We start from the raw sequence: 23,559 nt of genomic DNA on the forward strand, positions 1-23,559 counted from the left end.
ATGATGAAATGTAGTGACTCTTTGTAATCCTCCCCTGGGGCCTGGCCTGCTGCAATGCTGAGGTATAGTACACAATATACAATATTCCCACTTCTAAAATTATCTCTGTTGCACTACTTTGAAAAGAGCCTTCCACAAGTTCCTTACTATCTCTGGCAATTTGCTGAAGCCTTATCATTAACCCACCCACAAAAATTTCTAGCCTTTGTTATCATCTTCTCTTCCCTTTTTCAGGGAGCATGTTAACACCTGCTGAACAGAGACAATGTTAATAAAATAATAAATAATAAATATTAATAATAATACATATTTAATGTCACTGGTTCCCCATCAGTCACACAACAGGTTGTTGGGGCTTTTTTCAGCCATATTGGTAACAATACAGGTTAGCCCAGTTGCATAAATGTATTAAAGCAGTAGTCAGAGGTGTTTATAACTTAACTGTAAAAATTTACTGAAGAGCTGAAACTTGGCACAGAGGGTCTTAAACTAGGAGCCTACAATATGTCTAAATATGTTTGGGGACGGGAGGAAAGAGAATGAATCTCAAAATGACAAGAATTTCATACAGATAAAAGAGCACATTTTTAAACAGTTATATATAATCTTTTTAATAATACAGTTTCGGGTAGACTTGTAGTTCACAGGCTCAGGGCATATTCTTAATACTCATGTGTTTTTCTTATAGCTCCAGTTCCTGGAATCCTGTGATAAAGTGAGAATATCGGGGGGGGGGTTGTTTTGTTTTGGTTTTTAGTAAGTTACTGGTCTTCATGGTTGTGCAGAAGAGTTTGAAATAAGATTAGAAAAGTGCACTCTAAAAGCTCAGAAACCAAAAGCCACATGAAAAGAAAACATGTATTACTTTTTATAAATCTCAATTTTAAAGTCTATCTCATGATTTTGTGGGCCTGACTCATGATTTTTGAATGCTGAGGTTTGGTGATAGATACAACAGAACCTCAGATCTGTGCAGGAAGAAGGATTTGACCACTATTTCTTAAATGGTTTAAAATGTTTTAGGAATCACTGGGCCAAAATCTGCTCTTGGTTGTATCTGTTCAACCCCATTGACATCCGTGGTTGATAGAGAGCAGAATTTGGCCTGAGTTCAGAGACAGTTTTTTAAATACAGGTTTACATGGCAAGCTGATTCAATGATTAATTTTAAAAGCATTTCCAAGAGTTAAAATACTATATAAATGAAACATAATGCTATAATTACTGTGATGGTTCCTTCCATTGGGGAATAATATATAATTTGAAAAGTCTAGGGATATCCATTTACATCACAATCTGCACTCTAAAAGTCTATAAATATATGATATGATTAAGCCTGGAAGGATTAGATTTTTATCGGTAAATGTCAGTAAACGTCAATTTCACTATACCCATGCAGATGAAAGAATATTTCCCTTGTTAAAAATAGAAATTTACAGACTGGCAAAGTAAGAAAAATGCTGCTTAAGAACTTATAAGAGTTTGATTTAAGGATATTTACTTTATATATTTTGACATGTGATGTTGACAATTTGTATTTTAAAGTTATAAATCTTTAGCTTTTTTAATCTCAACTTCTATTGTCATTAAATAATTATTGTCAGACCTCCACTATAGTCTGTGCCCCTATAATCCCCCTCAACCGTGAACATTTAAATTGATAAAAAAAATTAAAAAGGTTAAAACTTATAGTTTTGAGCAACTGAAAATGCACATTGATTAAAAATAAAAATATGTTTAAACATAAACCACAATATTATCTATCAAAATTATAAAAATTGAATTCTGCAAAGTCTAGATATGGTGAAGAATGGTTTAAAATGTTCCTCAAATATTTATTTCTATAACACTTTAAATGTATGAGTTTTATGAGAAATGAATGCAGAAACGATGCACTATGATAATGTTAAAGAAAAATTCTACTTTCCATTCAGCATAAATGTGGGGTCCTTCCATTGAGGTCAGTGGAATTGCTCTGGATTTATCTTGGTATAACTGAGAGTATTATTATTATTTATTCACTGTGCAAGGCAATATACAAATAAAAAACAAAAAGATGATCCCTGCCCCAAAGAATTTACAATCTAAATATAATATAAGTGACAACAGACAGATATAGACAGCCACATGGGGCAGTACAAGTAAACAATGAGCAATACTGGGCACCACAAAAGTCATTAGTGTCCGAACAGCAATGGCCTACATATTGTCATTTTTTTGTAAGCATTATGAAAAAAGAGAGTTTTAAGATATGTTTTGAAGGAAGATAATGAGGTAGCTCTGTGAATGCTTGTAAAGCGCTCCTCTCAAGTGTGAAAGGCGGCACAGGAAAAAACAAGGGTCTGGCAACATGGGCCAATCAGAGGTGGGAGTTGACATCACGATAGTGAATGAGAGACAATAGATAGGCTAGGGATACATAGGGAAGTGAAGTAGAACGTGAAGACAAGAATTTTAAGCTTGGTGAGATAGAAAAGGGAAAGGCAGTGAACGGGCATTAGGAAAGGCATTCCTTGGTCACTGTGATGGGCTGGGAGAATGGTCTTTGCAGCAACCTTCTGAAAGGCTATGAGGGGGGCAAAATTTGTAAAAAAAAAAAAAAAAAAAAAAGATGTTGTCATAATCTATACATAAGAAAATGAGAGCCTAGATGAGAGAGGCTGTATCAGAGAGAAGTTATACAGAAAGAATTGGCCAGATATAGACATAGCCTGAGTGCAAAGACCTAGAGAGAAAGGTCAAAGTAAAAGATGATGACCAGGTTATGGGCCTGAGTGACAGGCAGGGTGTTGGTATTGTCCACAGTGATTGAGAAAGAAGGGAGCAGGGAGGGACTGGGGGAGAAGATTAGGAGCTTTCTTTTAGCCATGTTGAGCTTGATCTAACAGCTAGCCATCCATGAGGAGAAGTCAGAGAGATAGGCTGAGATTTTAGTTTGGACAGTAGGAGACAGATCTGGTGAACAGAGTTAAATCTGTGAGTCATCCACATGGAGATGATAATTGAATTCACATTTGTGGATCTGATTGCCCAGAATAAGGTGTAGAGGGAGAGAAGAAGACGACCAAGGACAGAACCTTCTGGAACCCACACAAAAAGATAGCACCTTACCCCACAGACAGTACCATTTATTTCAGTGGGACTATACGTCAAGAAAGGTAGTGCTCAGCATGAGTAAGAATGGCAGAATCTGTCCCTTACTGCCATGAAAGCCAGATCATGTAGCCTTAAAGAGACTAAAACTCTATCTTTCATTCTTCTTTTATTTAAATAGTACTGATAACTTCCAGGTACTATAATGAATGATGGAATTTTGGGGCCAGATTCTGATCTCACTTACTCCAGATTTACACTAAGGTAGCTCCATTGACTTCTATTTACTGGTGTAAAATCAGAGCATCAGCCATTACAACACTACAGACCAAATTCAGATCTAGGGTGAGCATTTGCCGTTCCACTGATATTTAAAAGACTGGCACTTCCCTTCAGCGTATCTGATTTGGACCCATTACATCTTTACTTTGATTTTTTTAAAACATATTAAATATAGCAAATGTGTTACAATTTAAGGTTAGATTTAGATAAACTCCATGGAAGTCTCTGGTTTCAACCAAGCATCTACCATTCACGATTTTTCTTCCTCACATTCTTCCAGAGAGGCTTGTTTCTCCTTTAGAAATGATTTCACGTTGCAATTTCACGTACATACATGAAGGGCTACAGTCTGGGGCATTAGAACTTTTTTCTCAAACTGCTCTGCAATAACAGGAGTTTCCAGCCAGATGCACATTTATATGTATAGTTCTCTCCACCCTAAATAGGAGGAATATATTTTTGAGAATGTCTCATTGGTGCCCATAGTGACTTCCCCTAATGAAAGAGAGCTCCTTCTCAGCCTCTTATATATCACAAAGTGCTTCTATCGATTAAAGTTACATTTTTTTTTATTCTTTGACTTTTATCCTTTAGTTTTTCCCTTTAGTGAAATCCCCACTGCCTTTCTCTGCATGTAATAAATTAAGTTACTTTTTCACTGTGGACTCCATTACGGGATCACAGTGGCTATACAAACCTTACAGAGTTAAGCAAACAAAGGAATTTTTCATCTTCTCTGTCATTCAATAAACTGCCATTTTCTGTCACCCTGCAACCTTTTGACCTGTATCCTAATGGCACTGGTCACTCAAGGGCAAAAGTTCAGCTGTAGGTTAAGTCTCTATGTGTTTGTGTTGGGGAGGGAGACAGTCTGTTCCTACTTCCTGTTGTCTCTTTCTGAACAATGTAATTGCTTTCCAAAATTCAGAGTTCACTCCTGCTGAGAGAACTCCCTCCCCTGCAATGTAGGCTGTGTTATCTTCCCAAACTAAAGCCTTTTGTTTTTTGTGGCAGCTGGATAACATTAAGCACGGTTCTGCTTTGTTGTTGTGGAGTAGGAGAAAGAAAGGATACAGAGATACCTAGAAAGAGCACTTGAATTTGTCATTTAACACTAACTTCCTGCCATGGGTCAGTGAGGATATTTTCGTTTTGTTTGTTAAAGTTTCCTCTCTGATCTCCTGTATGTCTTCTATGAGCTAGTTTCTCAGGGACAGGAATCTCTTGCACAAACTGGTGAGCACTTAGCCATCCTGTCCCATTGAAGTTAATGGAATTATGTTTGTGAGCACTGGCTTACTCATGTGAGTAAGGATTTCATAATCTGGCCCTCTGTTATTATATTTTGCAGAGAAGTGGGCCTTATCGTGCAAGCACTTATGTACATGATTAACTTTAAGCATATGAGTAACCCTATTGATTTCTATAGGACTAATTATATGCTTAAACTCATGCATAAAAGTGCTTGCAGGATCAAGGCCTTAATGTCGGGGGGAAATGCTTGCTGCACAGATAAATAGGGTAGTCCAGCATTTTCTAGCCAACTTATAGTTAGTTAATAATACTAAGGGAAAAAATACTGATTTATATGCTTTAAAAATGTTGTGTGCATAAGAAATGTTATTACTAATGCTTCAAGCTGCTTAATTCATACAGAACTATTGGCTCTTGAACTGTTTGAAAGAAGAGAGAACATTGGTTAAAAAGCAGAATACAAAGTAAATAAGAGGACATCTAGTATTGTGATGTTTTTAAGTGTTGTTTCAGAAATAAGGCTTATAAAAAGAGAATATTGATACATAAAGAAGAGGGGAAGGGGGAACAAAATATACTTTTGTTACATTCTCTGTATTGCTAAGTCCAAGCATTCAAAAATCATCAGTATGCTTAGAAATCAACCAACCAGCTCTAAAAGATGTTCAAACAATATTTATTTAATAATGTATTGATGCCCAAGGCAATTTTTTTGAAAATCAATTTACATTACTAAAGAGGGTGAAATTCAGTAATACAAATTCCAGCCCATCAAAAATTGTTAAAATAGCTAGTTATTTGTTTACAGATGCTTATTCTTCCTTGAATCTTTTAGCAGGAAGGCTTTTCTGTATTGTACATCACCTTTTCATTTGTATTTATGTAATGAATATTTTTTCAAATAATATTTCTAAAAATAATATTTAGGATTCTTTAAAAAATAATCTGTGTCCAGGAATGCTCTTCTAGGCTATACACTATGAAGTGGGGTGTGATCCCCAGCTCATGTACACATACTTGACGAGCTTGATTTATTTAGTGTGTGCCTATTTGCTGAGCCAAGCAGTAGCATTCTCAGTGGGCAAATGGAGCTCTCTGAGCCCACCACTGAATTTGGTTAGTGGGCACTCCTCAACAATGTATATAATTGTTGTAGCTATTGTCTGAAGCTAATGAGTCTCCTAGCAAACCAAACTCCACAAGTTTATACTTGAAGAATCCCGGTATCACCGTTTTCAGTAACCCTAAGAATGTGCAATCCTGTGGCTTCCAGACCATCAGACCCATGCTCCGAATTTTACAACTCAATGTTGAGGGTTTATCAACTGCCAACCGACACTTAAGCAGCACTCTTGCCATAAGCATGCTAGCTTGATGAGAACTAGCGTAAGCTGACTAGCAGTGTAACTTCAGTAGCAAAGGCAGTACAATTTAGTCATGCCGGGTATTGCCTATCAGTTTCAGGCAGGTTTGTACTCAGCATGGCTAAGCCATGCTACTGCAGCTACACTATTGTTTGTAGCCCTGCTAGCTCGATGAGATGTACCATGAGTATATATGCGTGAGCTGGGAATCACACACCTAGCTCATAGTGTAGGCTGTAGTCATAGCTTCTTTGCTGAATTATCTGTTATAATCAAGCACCTTTGGTTTTACAGGTATTTTAGAAAAGATGAGTTTCCATATCGCAGACCTAGAAGGGACATAGCTCAGAGGGCTACTGGGAAGAGTTTACACTAGGTTTTAAGATGTAGTTACCAATAATCAGTTGCACTTTCAGGCCTGGGGAACCCATATCTCACATGTTGCAATTACCGCACTGAGGTTCTCTTCGTCTTGTGGAGAAGACAAGCACTTAAAGCACTCTTTTAATAATGCTGGATACTAATTTCCTTACTTACAGAGAATGAAATTCACCCCTGGGCAAAGTGCAAGTGCAAAGCTTTGCTCTGCCTAAGTCTCACTGAAGCCCTATGCTGAAGGCATAAATGAGATGAGAGTGATGGACCGGCTTTGCACAGACTAGCTGCAGAAGAGTTAATTTCACTCAGGGGCAGAACCTATACAGTATTTCAGAATGTTCCAAATCTTTTTCTGCTTAATAGATCATCCTAATCAATAGACTGCCAGGCCTCATGGCTGAGTTAATATTCAGAACTTGTGATCCCATGTCATGGGGCAAGTACACTCTGGCCCCCTTTGAGGCAGGGCAAGGACATCACGGCGCCACAGTTAAGTCCGCCTGCCAGCCTGTAGCCTCAGGGCAGTATGGCCTAAAAGCCAGAGTCAATACCGTCACCTTTGACATCAGGGCAGTACAGCCTAATGGCTGGAGTCAATACCATCACCCTTGACATCAGGACAGTACGATCTAAAGGCCGGAGTCAATATAATTGCCCTCTCACTTTAGCTGTGTGGCCTAGTGGCCACAGTCAGTATGCTTGACCTCCTCACCACCAATATATGGTGTAATGACCAGAGTCAATACAATCTCCCTCTCACTCATGCAGTATGACTTAGTGGCCGCAATGAATAACCTTGGCATAGTTGTGTATCCTAGTGGCCAGAGTCAATAGGGTTGCCCTCCTTAGTGGGGCTATGTAGCCTAACGGTCAGAGTTGGGGAAGTGGGCCACCACCTGGATCCCAGCCCAGGGCCCTGAAAGTGGCAAGTGAGGGATCCAGCCAAAACATGTGGATTCAAGACCCAGTTCAAGAACCAGTCCATTGTGCATGGCAAGTTCCCTTGGGTTACTTCCTACCATTTTCTCCAAAGCTGCAATCTGGATGTCTTCAGGGCCTCCATCTTTCTTAGCTTGCACTGCTCCTGGTGGCTCCAGCCTCCCCTGGGCATCCACAGGTATCTGGGTCTCGGCGCCTCTGGCTCCCACGATCTGGGGTTCCAGCTGCTCACAGGCTGGAGCTTGTGAGGTATGTCCTTCCTCTCCAGCAGTCCATCTAGAATGACCTGGGCTGCTCCTTTTTATACTGCAGCAACTGTTACAGCATGGCCAGCAGGGGTAAGGGAGAGTGGCTTCCGCCCACAGTGTGAGGTTAACCCCTTCCTGTTCAGTGTGGGGCAAATATACCCCATCACATCCCAATACACATACACTTTGAGAAAAAAGAAAACTGTAAATTCTTGGCCTTGTCCTGAACCAGTTGAAGTTAAGGAGAGTTTTACCATCGACTTCAATGGAAGAAAGAGAAGACCTTAAATCAGTAAAACTTCAAGGCAGGGAGACCAAACATTGCAGTCAGTAAGCTCAGTTCTACTCCATTCTTTGTGATTATGTTTGTGTGTCTCATTCTTAGTAAATAAAACAATGACCAAGCATCCTCTTATACTGATGGCTATTCCACTAGACCTCACACCTCTCAGAGAAGTGAAACAGGGACTAGTCTGGAGATGCTACTAGGGATGGTGCTTACTCCTGGAATTAGGTCTATGGTAGTGGTGGACAACCTGCGGCCAGTGGCCCACACACGGATCGTCAGGGTAATCCACTGGTGGGCTGTGAGACAGTTAGTTTACATTGACTCTCCGCAGGCATGGCTACCTGCAGTTTCCAGTGGCCACAGTTTGCCGTTCGAACGGTCTAGTGGTCCACCATTCCTCTATGGGCTTCATCTATAATGGTGGGTTATGCATTTGTAGGACAGAGACCATCACCTCTGTATCTCAATTTCCCTTGCTGTAAAACAGGACAATGATCTTTTTCAGATGTGTTGTTTGAAAATATACTGGATTAAAATCATCCACAGGCAAAGGTAAGTAAGTGTTAGCAGCGCCCTTTAACAGACTGAGAAACCAAGGCTCAGAAAAAGTAGTCAACTTATTTGAGAGGGACTGTGATTTAGCAGACTAGAAACTTACTTGAGATGCAGGAGACCTAGTCTTGATTCCTAAGGAAAACACACCTTCACCTGATGGAAAATTTTGCCAGCAACCCATTAGACATGAGCTCTTTGGAGGACACATCTGTGACTCTACTCTTCCCTTTCTTTCCCAGCTGAAGGGAGATATCTCTATGTAGGATAGGGAAATCTGTATCAAGGGGAATCCTCTGAGCTGCTAAGACTGGGGAAACAATCTGGACTTTTGATTCTATTTCTACTGACTAAAAGAAGAATATAAGGAACTTGAAGAAAGCTAAGAATTGCTAAACAGAGGATGATGCCATGGTGAGAATGTTTATTCCTGTTCTTATTCTTTTCTTCCTATTTTATTTTCCTCGTCCCATAGTTGTAACTTCTCAATGAGTCACTATTTTTAAACAAGTTTGTGTATTTTCAAGTAGTTTTCTAATCGTTTCACTATTTTCACTACCTAACCACCCATTAGCTTCTAAGAACTATTGGCAACATGACACACATGTGGTTAACATATGGATATCTGTGAACTGGTTTCTTTAACAAAAAGACCCACAGGAAATCTCTTAGAACTGCCTGTCTACATTCTGTCTCATTTGGGGGTGAAGGGGAGGATGGAGAGGGAAGTAGTTTGAAGAGGGTCAGTTGTAAATTGAATTACTAAAACATATGATCCAGATTGATTGTCATCAGCTATCCCTTCCATTACTGCTGATCCAAGCCAGGACTTATGCAGACCCTATGTAGTAACAATCTGTAATATAGGTTGTATAGTCTTTTGTTACTGTAGCAGCTAAAGAGTCAAGGAAAACTAAAGGGTCCATCTCTGTCCCACAGAGTCAATAAAGAATCCTCTTTATATTTTTACATCTATGGCCTGCCACTTCTGAGCCATGAGAGATGCTATAGAGACTACTATAGAAAGATCCTGAATTTGGAACATAAAAAAAGTGAAAATATCCAGACCTGAAGAAGAGCTCTGTGGATCTTGAAAGCTTGTCTTTTTCACCAGCAGAAGGTAGTCCAATAAAAGATATTACCTCCTCCACCCTGTGTCCCTCATTTTCATTTTTGGCAATTTGAAACAGTAATAGCTTAACTTTCATCTTTTTCTTCATCCCAAGCACTCATAAACCAGAACTAAGTCAGTTCAGGCCTGTACAATCCTTAATTTAGAGGAGAAAGGCATAACAAGAACCAACAGTTGGAAGTTAAAGGTAAATACTTTCAAGTTAGAAACAGAGCACACATTTTTACCAGTGATGACAATTAACTATTGGGACAAACTGAAAAAGGAAACGTATTCTCCATCACTTGAAATCTTCAAATCAAGCCTGGATGTTTTTCTGGAAGATACACTTTAGCCAAATACAAAAGTTATTAGGCTCAATACAGGAATTCACTGGGTGAAAGTCCATGGCCTGAGTTATACAGGAGGTCAGATTATATTATCTAATAGTCCCTTTTTGCCTTAAAGTTTATATAGCTATATAAAACAAACTCTTTATGAAGCTTCCTCTCAGGAGCCCCTCTATTACCTTTCTATCCTTACTGCTACAGCCCCTCCAGCTGGTTGATATTAGCGTCTACACATTAAATCCTAGCATCTGAGGTATGGAGTCATAAGGCTGCCCATAGAGGAGAGAGTACCAGAAACATGGGAGACAATTTCATGCAATTTAAACTATAATGAAATTCTAAAATAATTCAGATTTTGATCAGTTTACGTATATAGCAAAGGAAACACTGGGACCAAATTTTGCCTTCACTTGTATCCTTGCAATCCCACAGATTTCAAATAGGGGTAAAATTTATGCACAGAATCTATGCTTAGAATTATATATTTTGGTGATGGAGATCTGTATTCAGAACATCGCTAGCATAAACTTAATTCTAAAATTAGCCTTTTATTCTTATTTATGCAAACAGTGCTTCAAAAGCTAACAATTATCAAAATCTACCTGAAACAACTCAGTTGAGTGGTAGCAAATAGATATCTTCTCAGAGTCAGGCAGAGTTCCCCATACAATCTCCTTGCTAACAAACCAGATTCACTTAACGCACTAATCCAGAAAAGTCACTAAAGCACATGCATACCATTGCTTTGCTAATAAATGTACAGAGCCCAGCCAAGTAATCTTTCAGAAGTACTGATTTGCCTGGGCTCTAAATGATATGATAATACATATTCAGCATCCAAACTGTCAGAGTAGAAATGGAGCAATCACTTGCATCCTTCCCACACAGACAGTTGTAAACAAAGATATGTATTTATTCTCTGTTGAGAGGGACCTAGATGATGGTAATCCTGCTGTAACATAAAACCAAAACTGAATGCTCTCATTTATTGACCACACTAGACTGATTACAACAATAATCTGAATATGCTTGTCCTCCAATAATTTTCTCTCTATTGCTCAGGGCTTAATTGTGGCCCTATTTCTGGGACATATGAATGTATTATTAAAATGAGACGTGAGAGTGGCCCTAAATGCCTCAATGTAAGGAATTTACTGTCTATTACTTGTAACAATAACCCTGTTGTTCACTTCTACAGGAGTAGAGAAGATCATGTCTGACACAGCAATATTACAGAGTTTTCACAGGAGTAGTGGAGATGCATGTGCCCAGAAATGAATCCAACAGTTACAGTCCTTTACCGTCTTTAGTGAACCTGATCAAGCTGAAGAAAGTCATTTTATGGTGTCTTTTTCATTTCAGATGAACCAGAATCACTTAAAGAACCGATCCAGAAAATCACTCAAGCACATGTATAGCCCCATTGACTTCAGTGGCACGTTATATGAGCTTAAAGTTTAGCATCAGTTCATGTGATTTGCTGGACCAGCTCATAGTTGTTTTGTTTATTAGAAAAGAATCTAAGATTAGTGAACAAAAAAACCCCAACCCATGCAGTCAATTTACTACTTCAAGATTTGCTTCTTTCACAAGATATTTGGTATAGGAGGATTTCATTAAAGAGATGCCCAAGAGTATCCCTGTATTTAAAGACGCTTCTATTTCTATCACAGCTCCACTTTTTCAAGGCTTTATGATTCAGCCAAGCCAGACAAAGTTGCTCTGGATTGAAGCTTGACATTAAAGGTCTCAGCTCAGAAATTATTATAGGTTGGGTTTTTGTTTTTCGTTCCCCCACCCCATCCCCTTTCACCAATGTTATTAAATGTCTGGCAATGTTTAAAAATAGAAGCTGACTAGTTTTAATTTCTCTTTGTACTGTCATAAATAGAAAAACTGCTCCCTTTGGAAAAAATAAGAATGGGATTCTCATAATGTCCATTTTTGTATCTTAAAAATTATAACATGACAACATCATTTTCATTTGAGAATTGGCTACTTTTTAATAGGTCCTGAAAATAATATATCATACAGATTCCATATTACTAATTCTTGCAGCACATTGCACATTAATATGATATGTTTTGGCTGAATATGATACATTATAGGTCTCTTTCAAGAATCGTAGATTAGCAAGATATGTCCAGTATAACAACCCTTGCAGAATGAAAGCTATCTGACTGTTATCAGGTTACAAATCAAAATCACTTTTAAAAAAGGTACTTACACAGGGATTCATACTGTATATTCCAGTGGCTCTGTTTCAAACCCAGTAAAATCTTGTGGCAAACAAATTCAGTAAATATTGGCATTGTTTTCTGAATTTCCTAAGAATGTCTTCAACTTGCATTTGATTGCCTACATGTGTACAAATTTCATATAATGCAGTCAGGTCAATGAACCCTAAGAACATCTTTGTCTGCCTGGACTGATATACAGGTTGATATTCCTCTCTGGAAGACCCTGAGATTCCATCACCAATTCTGATGAGCACAAGAATGCAATTGGCTCATACATCATGGTGTTGACTCATAAAACTACATTCTTGATTTCTGTAAAGATCCTTTGCTTGGAAATCATTCTTCTCTTTTGGTGTTAATGAATAACCACTATGATTCCAATAAATACGTTATTTTCTTATTGCAGCACACCAGGGAATAATATTACAATCCCAAGATCTTTAAATGCCTTTTCAACATACTTTTTATGCATTCACTCTCTAGGTGCCACACTGAGAAGTGATAATGAGTTACAGTTCAACAGAGATTTTTGTACAGAAGGAGCCCTAAGCACTCTAGAAATAGATTTACAAACTCAGGGCAGAATCTTGCAGTCCTTCCTCAGGCAATTGAAGTAAATTAGAGTTTTGCCCAAGTACAGACAGAGTCAAATCATGCCAAAACATACAAGTATCCATTTAATGGTGGAAAATATATAGGAAACTGATCAAGTGAGCATAACAGAAAAGGAATCATGCATTCAGAGAAATATACCATCACAGATCTGGACCAGAAAGCACACAGAGACTCATAAACAGACTCATCCTGGTGGTTTTAGCAAATAGCAGATCAACCTATCAGGCTTGCTCTCCTCGCTCATCATCTGCACCGGTATCTTTGCATTAGCCAGGATGGCTTCCATCTGAGTTTCTTTGCCTAGAATTGCTGCCTGATCGAAATCTCCTGCTGCCAGAAATGGAAATTTGCTGGTCTGCCTCATATTCTGCTGCCCTTGTAATAGGAAACCACTCGTGACAAGTTTTTCTTACAGCTAATATGACTGCCATCATCTTGGAACCAGAGATTTCCAGAGCTAAAAGGGCAAGTTGCTACAGCTAATAGTTAGGGGCCGTAACAATTCATATGCTCTGTAGATCGGCACAGAGGGGGACTTGCAAGATACACTCATCAGAGGGTAACACTAATACATATGTTCCTTGACTATGGTGGAGAGAGAGTTCTGGACTATGCAATGGTTAGTTCTTATTTCACTAAACCAGTTTTCATTCTTATGGGTCCAGAGATGGAGATGGAATTGTATTTTTCTGTACCCTTCTGTCTGCTGAATTATCATCACGGTCCATTGCACATCCAGGGATTCAGCCAAATGGGCTACTTGTCTAGCATCCCCTTCAGCTGCAATCCCAGTGGCTGTGGTTTGAGCTATCCCAGAACAGGGAGGCTGGACACAAAAGGGAAATTCAACCTCCTTTTCACACATAGTTTTTACCCATGTGGACATACAATCCCTGTCATGCTGTTCCTCATGGCAAGCTGCACGTAACTGTGTTGATGACTATGGTTGAAAGTACCAACTTTCTTTCATGGATCCCCTATTTGTGGTTCTCTGATTTGCACTTTATTCCCACATTCTGCTATCATGTGTTAAGTATGGCACCTAAATGCGCTCTCTCCCAAAATCACACCAGCTGCAGATGACTATTAATTGACTTTAACTGTCATTGGGGCACATAAGAGAAAGGCAATCTTCTAAGTAGCAAAGACACAAACCATGGCTTTATATTTCAGAACCAAGACCTAGAATTGTACCAGGAAGCCAACAGGGAGTCAGTGTAGTCTTCGGAGAATTGGTGTGATATGCTCCTTGCCATTCATACCAGTAAGAAATTGGAAAACCACATTCTGCATTAGCTGAAGCTTCTCAGGGGTCTTCAAGGCTAGCCACATGGCAGTAATACTATCTTGAGGTCACAACAGCATGGATAAGCATGGCAAGGTCCACATCTGAAAGGAAAGGACTCAATGGTAATTAATCATTGAAACAATTGACCAGGGTTTGTGGTGGATTCTCCATCACTGACTATTTTTAAATCAAGATTGTTTTTTTTTCTTCTCAAAGCTATGCTGTAGGACAGGGGTAGGCAAATTATGGCACGCGTGCCAAAGGCGGCACGCGAGCTGATTTTCAGTGGCACTCACACTGCCCGGGTCCTGGCCACTTGTCTGGGAGGGCTCTGCGTTTTAATTTAATTTTAAATGAAGCTTCTTAAACATTTTTAAAACCTTATTTACTTTACATACAACAATAGTTTAATTATATATTATAGACTTCTAGAAAGAGACCTTCTGAAAATGTTACAATGTATTACTGGCACGCAAAACCTTAAATCAAAGTGAATAAATGAAAACTTGGCACAGCACTTCTTAAAGGTTGCTGACCCCTGCTCTAGGAATTATGTTAGGGAAGTTCAATGGCCTATGTTGTATAGGTGGCCAAACTAGGTGATCACAGTGGTCCTCTCTGGCCTCAGAATCCATGAATCACTTTATTAGGTGCAGAGTCTTTTGCTCACTGAGACCACCTGACAATCCAGGAGTTAACAGGATTCCAAAAACAGCCTAAATTACACCTTTAGGATCAAGAGAGAGTGACCCCTCTGCATAATGGGGGCAGACATCATTTCTGTTATGTCCTCTACATGCACAAAACTCAGAAAACCAGCAACACCTCCCATCTTTTCTGAACATAGAGGAATCGCTTCAACCATCAGGAAGTGCAGCCACTTATGGAGTGGAATGCAGCAACTGTTTAACTATGTGCACTAACATTACAACACAGTTTAGGGACAAGAAGCAAAGGCTGAGGTAGAATGTAACTTGAAACCTGGACAGGCCACAGGGGTTTGCATTTCTATCCTTGCCAAAAATTTCCATGGGAGATTTAATAACCACAGGTGATCAAGACATTGATCTTATATCTGATTTGAAAGATGGCACATTTAACAGTGCCACCTACCAGTATGCTGGGACACAATACTGACAGAGAGAAGCATGCCACCTAATGAATCATGACTTGAGTCACTCACTAACTGAACCACACATTAGAAGTTGGAACCATATGCAGCTGTGATGGAAACTACGTATGATTATGCTAAGCTAAGTTCCGAGGAAGGGAAATTTCACAAGTTGCAGTATTTCTGTTTTATGGTTCCCCAGAACAGGAAACACAAAGTGTACACAACTGACTATATAATCCACTTTTAGTAGAAACCACTGAGCTTGACATGCATGGTGTTATAAAATATTTTCCATTATCTGTAATGACGATAGTGTATACAGCTTATACCTGTAAATGTAAAATACAAACTTGAATTTGCCAAATATGCACCTGCAAAACTCTCACAGCTGCGAAACTCTTCTGAGGCGGTTTGAGAACAAAACTCGACAGTGTTTGATGCTGAAACTTAATGAGGCAGCGTTACCAAATATAGACATTATATAAATTAACATTACATTACAAAAACTGTAAGGTCCACCTTGACCCCCCCCCAATTTTTTTTTAAATACTGAATATTAAGCCTCTGTAAGCACTCTTAACTCTATTCAGTTGTTGTTTTTTGGCGCACAGACTCTGCTGTTATCATTTATAGAATTGTATATATGCTGAGTGCAAGTTGGTGCGAAAATTATATTATAAGCGGGATGAAGCAGAGAAGTGTTTCAAGTGACTTAATGTACTGCAGGTGGGTGAGGGTGGTTAAATAGCATAACTCACAACCATTCAATCTCCAGTATGTGCGCAAAATAAAGGCAACGCACATATTGCAAGATCAGAAGTTCTGCGTTAAGGAAAGCATTTAGCAGGAGTCTGTAAGATACTTTGAAGAGGCCTGCTTTATCTTTACACCCTCTCCCCTTTAATTTCTACACACAACTTAGGGGACAAAAGTTAAAATAATTTTGCCCAGCCACTAAGGCCCAGGTCCTCACAGGTATTTAGCACCTGCCGCCCATTGATTTCAGTGGGAGTTAAAGTGCTTAAATAGCTTTGAGGATCTGGGCCAAAGCACCAGCTTGGTGCAAGTCACCCCTGAATCGTCAACTTATCTGTGAAGTGTAACATCCACTATTTATACCACCACTGAATTTGACTCTGAGATTTCCGTAAGATTTGCAGCTGCTCACACCCTGGGCCTGACTCTCTGTTGTCCTGCACCTTGCTTAGAGTGGGCATAAAATGCTAGCTAATCAGAATGCAGCATTTGCACAAGCTTTGCCCAGGTGTAAGTGACTAAATAATGTTCAAAGCAGTGGAGAATCAGGCCTCTGATCTACATTTTGCCCAGAGTAATAAGTAATAACATTTTCCCTATGCCCATTCATTCAAAGTCCGTTCTACAAGTGTGGTTATTTGCATGAATAAAAGGGCTCTTCAAAGTGACACAGGGTCGCAGAATTAGACCCTTTCATTTTTGGAACTACAAGTATTTGAAACAGAAACAGGTCAGTGGATATTATTTTAAGACCAAACAAACATGAGATATTATTTGACTCATAAAAAGGATAAATGTGAAACAGTTGAAATCAGATGCCATTCCACAAGGCAAGATTCTGACCATACTGACATAGGTTTAAAGTTGTGTAACTCTCTGGACTTAACTGACGTTGTTCCTGATTTAAACCAGCGTAACTAGGAGCAGAATCAGGCCCACACTGGTAAAGGAGATCAAAATCAGGCTCCGAGAGTATGATTTTTCATAGTATCTATTTTTACCTCTTACCTGTTGTACTTTTTCAGGAGAAATTCATTTTTCACACTTCACACTGTGTGGTGAACTAACTCAGGGCCAGATTCTGATACCCCTACTCATCCTGAATAGCACTTTATTGCACAAGTAGTTCCATTGACCTAACTAGAGCTACTCACTGAGGCAGATTCCGGTCACAGCCAAAGAGAATGAGGACGAAAAGTGATTTTAAACGACCTTTGCACCACCCAGATTCTGGGCTGCTGTGGAAGCTGAAATGGCCTTCATTAACAGCACAATCTCTTAGGCCTGGTCTACACTCGGGGAAGATCGATCTAAGATACGCAACTTCAGCTACAAGAATAGCACAGCTGAAGTCGACGTATCTTAGATCAATACTTACTTTGCATCCTCGTGAAGCGCTGTGGCTCCCCTGTTGACTTTGCTTCCACTTCTCGCCTAGCTGGAGTGCAGCTGTCGATGAGAGAGCGATCGGGGTTCGATTTATCATTTCTACACTACACACGATAAATCGATCCCCGATAGATCGATCGCTACCCACCGATCTGATGGGTAGTGTAGACATACCCTTAAGGTAGTCTCCCCACGACTGCCTACATCTCCACCACCGCCCAGAATCTAACCCTACAAGTGCACTCCTCCCACCCGCAGCTCAGCCCTACTCCTAGCCTTGATGAACTAGGGCCTGTGAGGGAAAGGAGATAGAACGACCTCCTCCTCCCCCTTCTAGCCCCTTTAGAGGCCCTCTGTTCCCCTACCACACTGTGCAGGGGCCAAGGTCAGAACTGGCCATAATGTGAATAAAGATGGTAACATCTGGCCCTCTACTTGCAAAGACTATTGTCTTTGGTCAGTTTAGTAGTTTCTCCAGCAGAATGATTTGTTTTCCTAGAAATAAAGAGGTGCTTTTGTGTATAGTGGATGGAAGGGCATATTTTCACCTAGCCTCCATCAATGTTTCAAAGATAGTTTGTAACCTCATCAGGGCAGAGATGGTGTGTCTTCATATGTGTTCGTACAGCACGTTGCACAATGGGGCTCCAATCTGAACTGCGGTCTTTGGCCAGTCCTGCAATATAAATATGATATAATAAGCTTATATTTGGACACAGGATTACTTGAAAATATAAGTATAGAGGATATTAAACAAAATGTTATCATGATGAATCTTCAACCCATAAAGAGAAATGACTTGCTACAAGAAAGGAACATTGATAATGGGGCTCAGTGCAGAATGGCACCCAAGTGCAATAACTTAGACCAGAGATCATTTAGAGTCTGACTCACTGATAGGCCCCAGGGCCAGCTGTTGTGAATATGCTAGACAGGCAGATTTTTATTTGCATGAAAACAGACTTTAGGAAAACAGTGAAATGTAACAGAAGAGCATGTCCATGTTTTTGTAAGTGTATATTGAGTTTATATCTGCCACCTTATTCAAACAATCCTTTTTTTGTTTAGCTGCACTGCAGTCCATACTGAAAAATAAAATATAGCATGGAAATACCTAACTTTCTCTGTCCCCTCTTTGTTTTTGGCTTTTGCAGCTGCTGTTTTCTCAGTGTTGTCTTCGGGCAGTTTCCTGTTGCCACAGTCGATGGCCTGCCAACGCCTGCCTGAGCCTTTCAAGTGTCAACACTCCGAACTTTGCTGCGATGGCCAAATGCTTGTTAATGAGATATAGCAGCTGGGTAGGGGTGAACCACTGAGATGTATAAAGGCATGCCGCTGGTGCAGGAAGCGATGCCTTTTGAATCTTTTCAGCACTCTGAAAGCATTCAAATCAAAGAAGGCATGTTGTATTCATTAATAAACCGAAGTTCCCATGCAACTTTGTTAAAGCCAATAGTTTAACTTTGTAATAGACAGGTGAATTTTTCACCAGTGTTTTAGACTGGAAGACAAAGAGCAAGAAAACAAGAGTTCATGTACTGCCAAAAGCATTACTTCCGAATCTAGCAGCCATACAGAATTGTTAAACTGGGCTAGGTACTTGCCCTTTTCCATGAATAAAAGCCTGCAAGATTCTGTTTTCTTGTATTTTTTATGCTTCAAAACTCACAGCCACCTGCCTGAGCTCTTCTTTCCCCTCCTGTTTCTTAATTAAAAATTAAAAACACAATTAAAATCTAGAATGAAAAAAAAACCTTGTGGAAAAAAAAAGTCTGAAGACTCTACAGACAGGATTAATGACCAAAGCTGCTTGCATTCAGACTGAGTAAAGCCCATGTGATCCTCAGTCTGCATCTGTTTTGCTATGACAGTAGCAGTATAGGAGTGCCTAACAGCTGGGCCAGAAACAAGCAGAAAGCAAATATAAAAGAAACTAACATACAGTGCAAAGTTTCAAGGGCATTGCAAGCCAAAGAGGATCTGAAAGACATTTCCAGCATTTTTTTTTTTTAAGAGTGGGGCAGCTGGTGAAAGATTGAATGCTAGGAAAACAGGTTTAAAACAGAAACAGTCACCATAATAACAGTGACAAAATTGCTTTGGAGACCTTATAACAAAAGTGTTAGAAGCAGGAAGAAGCCATATGCCAACCATGATTTGGTTTATCTTAATGACTTCCTGCTTCTCCACCAAAGAATACAAGTGTCTCATAACCATTTATACTCGCTTTCATTTGCCTTTTCTAGTAACTCGTTCCAAGGTAATTTAAGCCAAGCAACACTATTAAGTGATATTTAATTCTTTTCAGACAGACTGCTGGCCTAGCATACAGGGGTCTATCTGCATTCACTAACCTGCTGCAGGTACTGTATTTGTTTTCAGAATTTAGGCATACCAGTCATTGGTTCCACGTGACCCTCATAGGGGTAAACTAATGTAACGGTGACAAAGGCTATGATTAAAAGCCCACTCAAGTCAATCTATCATTCTGTCAATTTCACTGGATTTTGGAGTAGAGCTGGTTGAACATTTTCTGACAGAACTGTTTTCCCAAGTGAAATGCTTGTATCATACAATTAAATCATTTCACAGGACTATATCAAGTTCAACAAAACATTTGACGAAAAAATTATTGAAGGGTTTTATTTTGACTTTCTTGTTTTGACTTTTATATGTACTATAATAGTTGAAACAAAGTGTTTTGACCTTGTTGAAATTTGAAGCGCTTCAGTAAGGTGGTTTTGATATTTCTGAAATGAATTTTTTTTTCGTTTTCATTTTGAGGGAAATGTTGAGTTTTTAAAGGGAATTTCTAAATGTGTAATGGAAATTCTGAGTTTTGAACAGCTCTAGTCTTAATAAGGCCTGGGAATGTGCAGTTAGTTGTTGCTTACCTGGTTTCAGTTGATATTGCTCATTTCATAATGCCGGAAAAACATTTCCTACTGACAAAATATAAATTAAGTGAATTGATAGCAGTCTCACAGGCATTAAAATAAACATACCATCACAAGCTTCGCCCGATTTGTCAGAACATAGCCCAGTATCATAGACAGAAGTAAGAGAATTGTTACAAGAGCCTTGTGCTACCCTACATGAGCTGTGTCAAAGTCTACAGAGGACACCTGAGCCCATTGTGGTGGAGATATTCAGTGCTTCTCTCAGACCAGGCTCTCTCTACCAGTTACTTTAAAACATGATATGCTCTATTAGTGTCTCCTCAGAAAATTCTTGTTCACTTCAAGATACTTTGGGAACTACTGCCCTGAATGTTTTATAATTAAGTGGGATAATCAAAGAGTTACTAGTAAACCAGATCCAGAAATAGCTGGCTTCTTCTGGAACCCTAGATCCCTCCCAGCATGGCTTTGAGCATCAATCTAGAGGTGGTTACTTTAATGGAAATGCAGCATTTTGTGGAACAAAAAAAATTCTAGCTCAAGTGCAATAGTGGACGATTTTTCAAAAAGTTTGCAAAAGAAGTTTTCTACAGTTTTCCTCACCACACTTAAAAACAGTTGTCCAAGTCCTGCCATTGATTTTCATGATGTTACACAGGGCCTAGTAACACTAACTAGCAAACACTAGGCCTGAGATATGTCCATATTGCAAGCCAATCATGCACAGAACTCCCTCTCTCTTCAGTAGGAGTTGTGCAAGTAGGATCAAAGTACTCCCAAGACACCCCGTCTCCTACTGACAGTGCAATGGTAGTGTCATATCACTTTACATAAGTGGCAAGCAACCTGCGACCCGTGGGCTGCATGCGGCCCATCAGGGTAATCTGCTGGCAGGCCAACAGACCATTTGTTTACATTTGCATGACCGCCCACAGTTCCCAGTGGCCACAGTTCACAGTTCTCAGCCAATGGGAGCTGTGGAAAGCGGCAGCCAGCATGTTCCTGCGGCCTGCACTGCTTCCTGCAGCTCCCATTGGCCAGGAATGGTGAACCACGGCCACTGGGAGCTGCAGGCGGCCATGCAAATGTAAACAAACTGTCTGGCAACCCTCCACCGGATGCAGCCCACAGGCTGCAGGTTGCCCACCACTGCTTTACATGTTCAAAACACTGTCCAAACTTTAACTAATTAACCCTCACAATACCCCTGTGAAACAGGAAAATAATTAATGTTCATTGTTAGTGATCATGACATAAAGAGCCATGTTAGCTATTATAGAGCTAGAAACATGACAAATTATGTGTTTGCCAAATTAAGGACAACTGAGTTGGGAAGGGAAGAAAAAAAACTTCTATTTTCAGGATTCTAAAAACAACCTTGTAAAGGTAGGTAGTGTCCTTTGGAATGAGTTATATTTGCTATGCAATTTAATCCATTGCATCTGTGTAATTATCAAGAAAGTGATGTTTTATAAGCCTGATCCAAACTGACACTACATGAAGAGATATGATTTGATAGATACCAATACAACAAGCTAAATGTCTGTCAAAATTCCAAATTAAAATAAACAGTTGCACTACTCTAGCCTTGCAACAGCACACAAGTGCTCTGATCTGTCTCATTCTGTTTGTATTTCTTTCAGTGTCTTTAATTGTATTGATTCTTATGACTCATTCAGACATATAAAAATTCAAACACATATAAAACCATTACATTTTCCATAATAAAAACAACCAGGATCTCTTCCTGTGATCACATATGGATTATGTTATTGTTCTGGCATTTGCTTCTTACTCTAAATACATTGTCTTTTTCTTTTTTTCAGAGGAGAGGCTGTCTGGTTCAGTGAAAATATTCTAACCTGTGTGAGGGTTACTTAACTTTCTGACATCAGATGTGGCTTTTCCTCAGTTTCTCCTTTCTGCTTGGGCATGTTAGCACCCCAGACTAAAAGATGATTTTCTTCTGGGGTAAACAAAGTTCAGACTCTTTGGTCAAAGCCGTATCTCTAAAGTCTGTGTTTCCTTCTCACCTTGATTGCAGGGGTTTACCAAGTCCTGGGTCTTGGACACAGGGGTATAACCATGCTGACTCTAGATGGTACTTCAATGCCACAGGGGAACACATGCCCTCCTTCTACCACAGGCTCCATTTTGACACCTTGAACACTGAAGCAGACTTCCAGTCCAAACTCAACCATCAATGCTTCACTTTTCCCCCCAGGCCCACTTCCTGTATTTGCTTGCCTCTCAGGGCTTGTCTACACTACCCGTCGGATTGGCAGGCAGCAATTGATCCAGTGGGGGTCGATTTATCATGTCTATGACTCTCCTGTCGACTCCGGTACTCCACCAGAACGAGAAGCGCAAGTGGAGTCGACAGCAGAGCGTCAGCTGTTGACTTACCGCAGTATCACTACGGTAAGTACATCTAAGTATGTTGACTTCAGCTACATTATTCACGTAACTGAAGTTGTGTATCTTAGATCAACTCCACACGGTAGTGTAGATAAGCCCTCAGGAACAGTACAAACCCCTTAATTCCTATTCTTAAAGACTGTGAAAGTAGCCAAAATGCTGGTCAGGAGCTTGTTCTTAAAGGGCTAGCTCAACCTGCTCCAAGCCACCTTCTCAGATGAAACTTTCACTAAAATGTCTGGCTTACAAAAAGGAATGCCGGAGGGGATAACAAATTTTGTGTTAGATCAGCCAACATGACAGAGTAAACAGAAACCACTAAAGTCTCCTATCACCTAACACTGACCTGTAGCTAATCTGCATGATAATATATTGTTAGATTGCAGAATTTACTGCAATATCCTGAAGGAATAGGAAACTTGGGAACTGTTTACAGCCACCCACCCCTACAAGGATGAAAGCTGTCATTACCTTCTGCACTGTTTTTGTGAGAAGTGTGTGCCATGGCAAAGTCCTAGGGTTTAGCTGTACAGGGAAGGTCTGTTTAGGTTAAGGAATAAATTTGGAAGAGGGGGAGAGATTAGGATTGGTTGATTGCTGTCATGATTACATTACACAGGTTGAAAGACAGTTTCGGCAATCACTTATCATGCATGGGAAGACAGAATTGTTTGCCATCAGTATAGGCTTCAGTTAAGTTTACTATTTCTTATCTCTTGTTTAATGTAGTACTTCAAAGGAGTGCTCGCAGCTTGTCCTGTGACTGAAGTGTGTAGAGCAATGTGATGCCATATGAGAGACTTAGGTTTGAGAGTAGTTAGGGCACTCCTACCCCTCAGGCCGGCAATCACACATTTTTACTGTGACTTTGGGTGGCATTCTAAAGCAGATTTGTTTTTAATCAGTGTACTCAAGTAAATCAGATTAATTAGTTAATCTGTGTATGGTAGTTTGAAAGAGTAAAGTTCTATGTAAGTAC

Source organism: Chelonoidis abingdonii, chromosome 1, assembly GCF_003597395.2.
Source record: "Chelonoidis abingdonii isolate Lonesome George chromosome 1, CheloAbing_2.0, whole genome shotgun sequence".
Classification (NCBI taxonomy): Eukaryota; Metazoa; Chordata; order Testudines; family Testudinidae; genus Chelonoidis; species Chelonoidis abingdonii.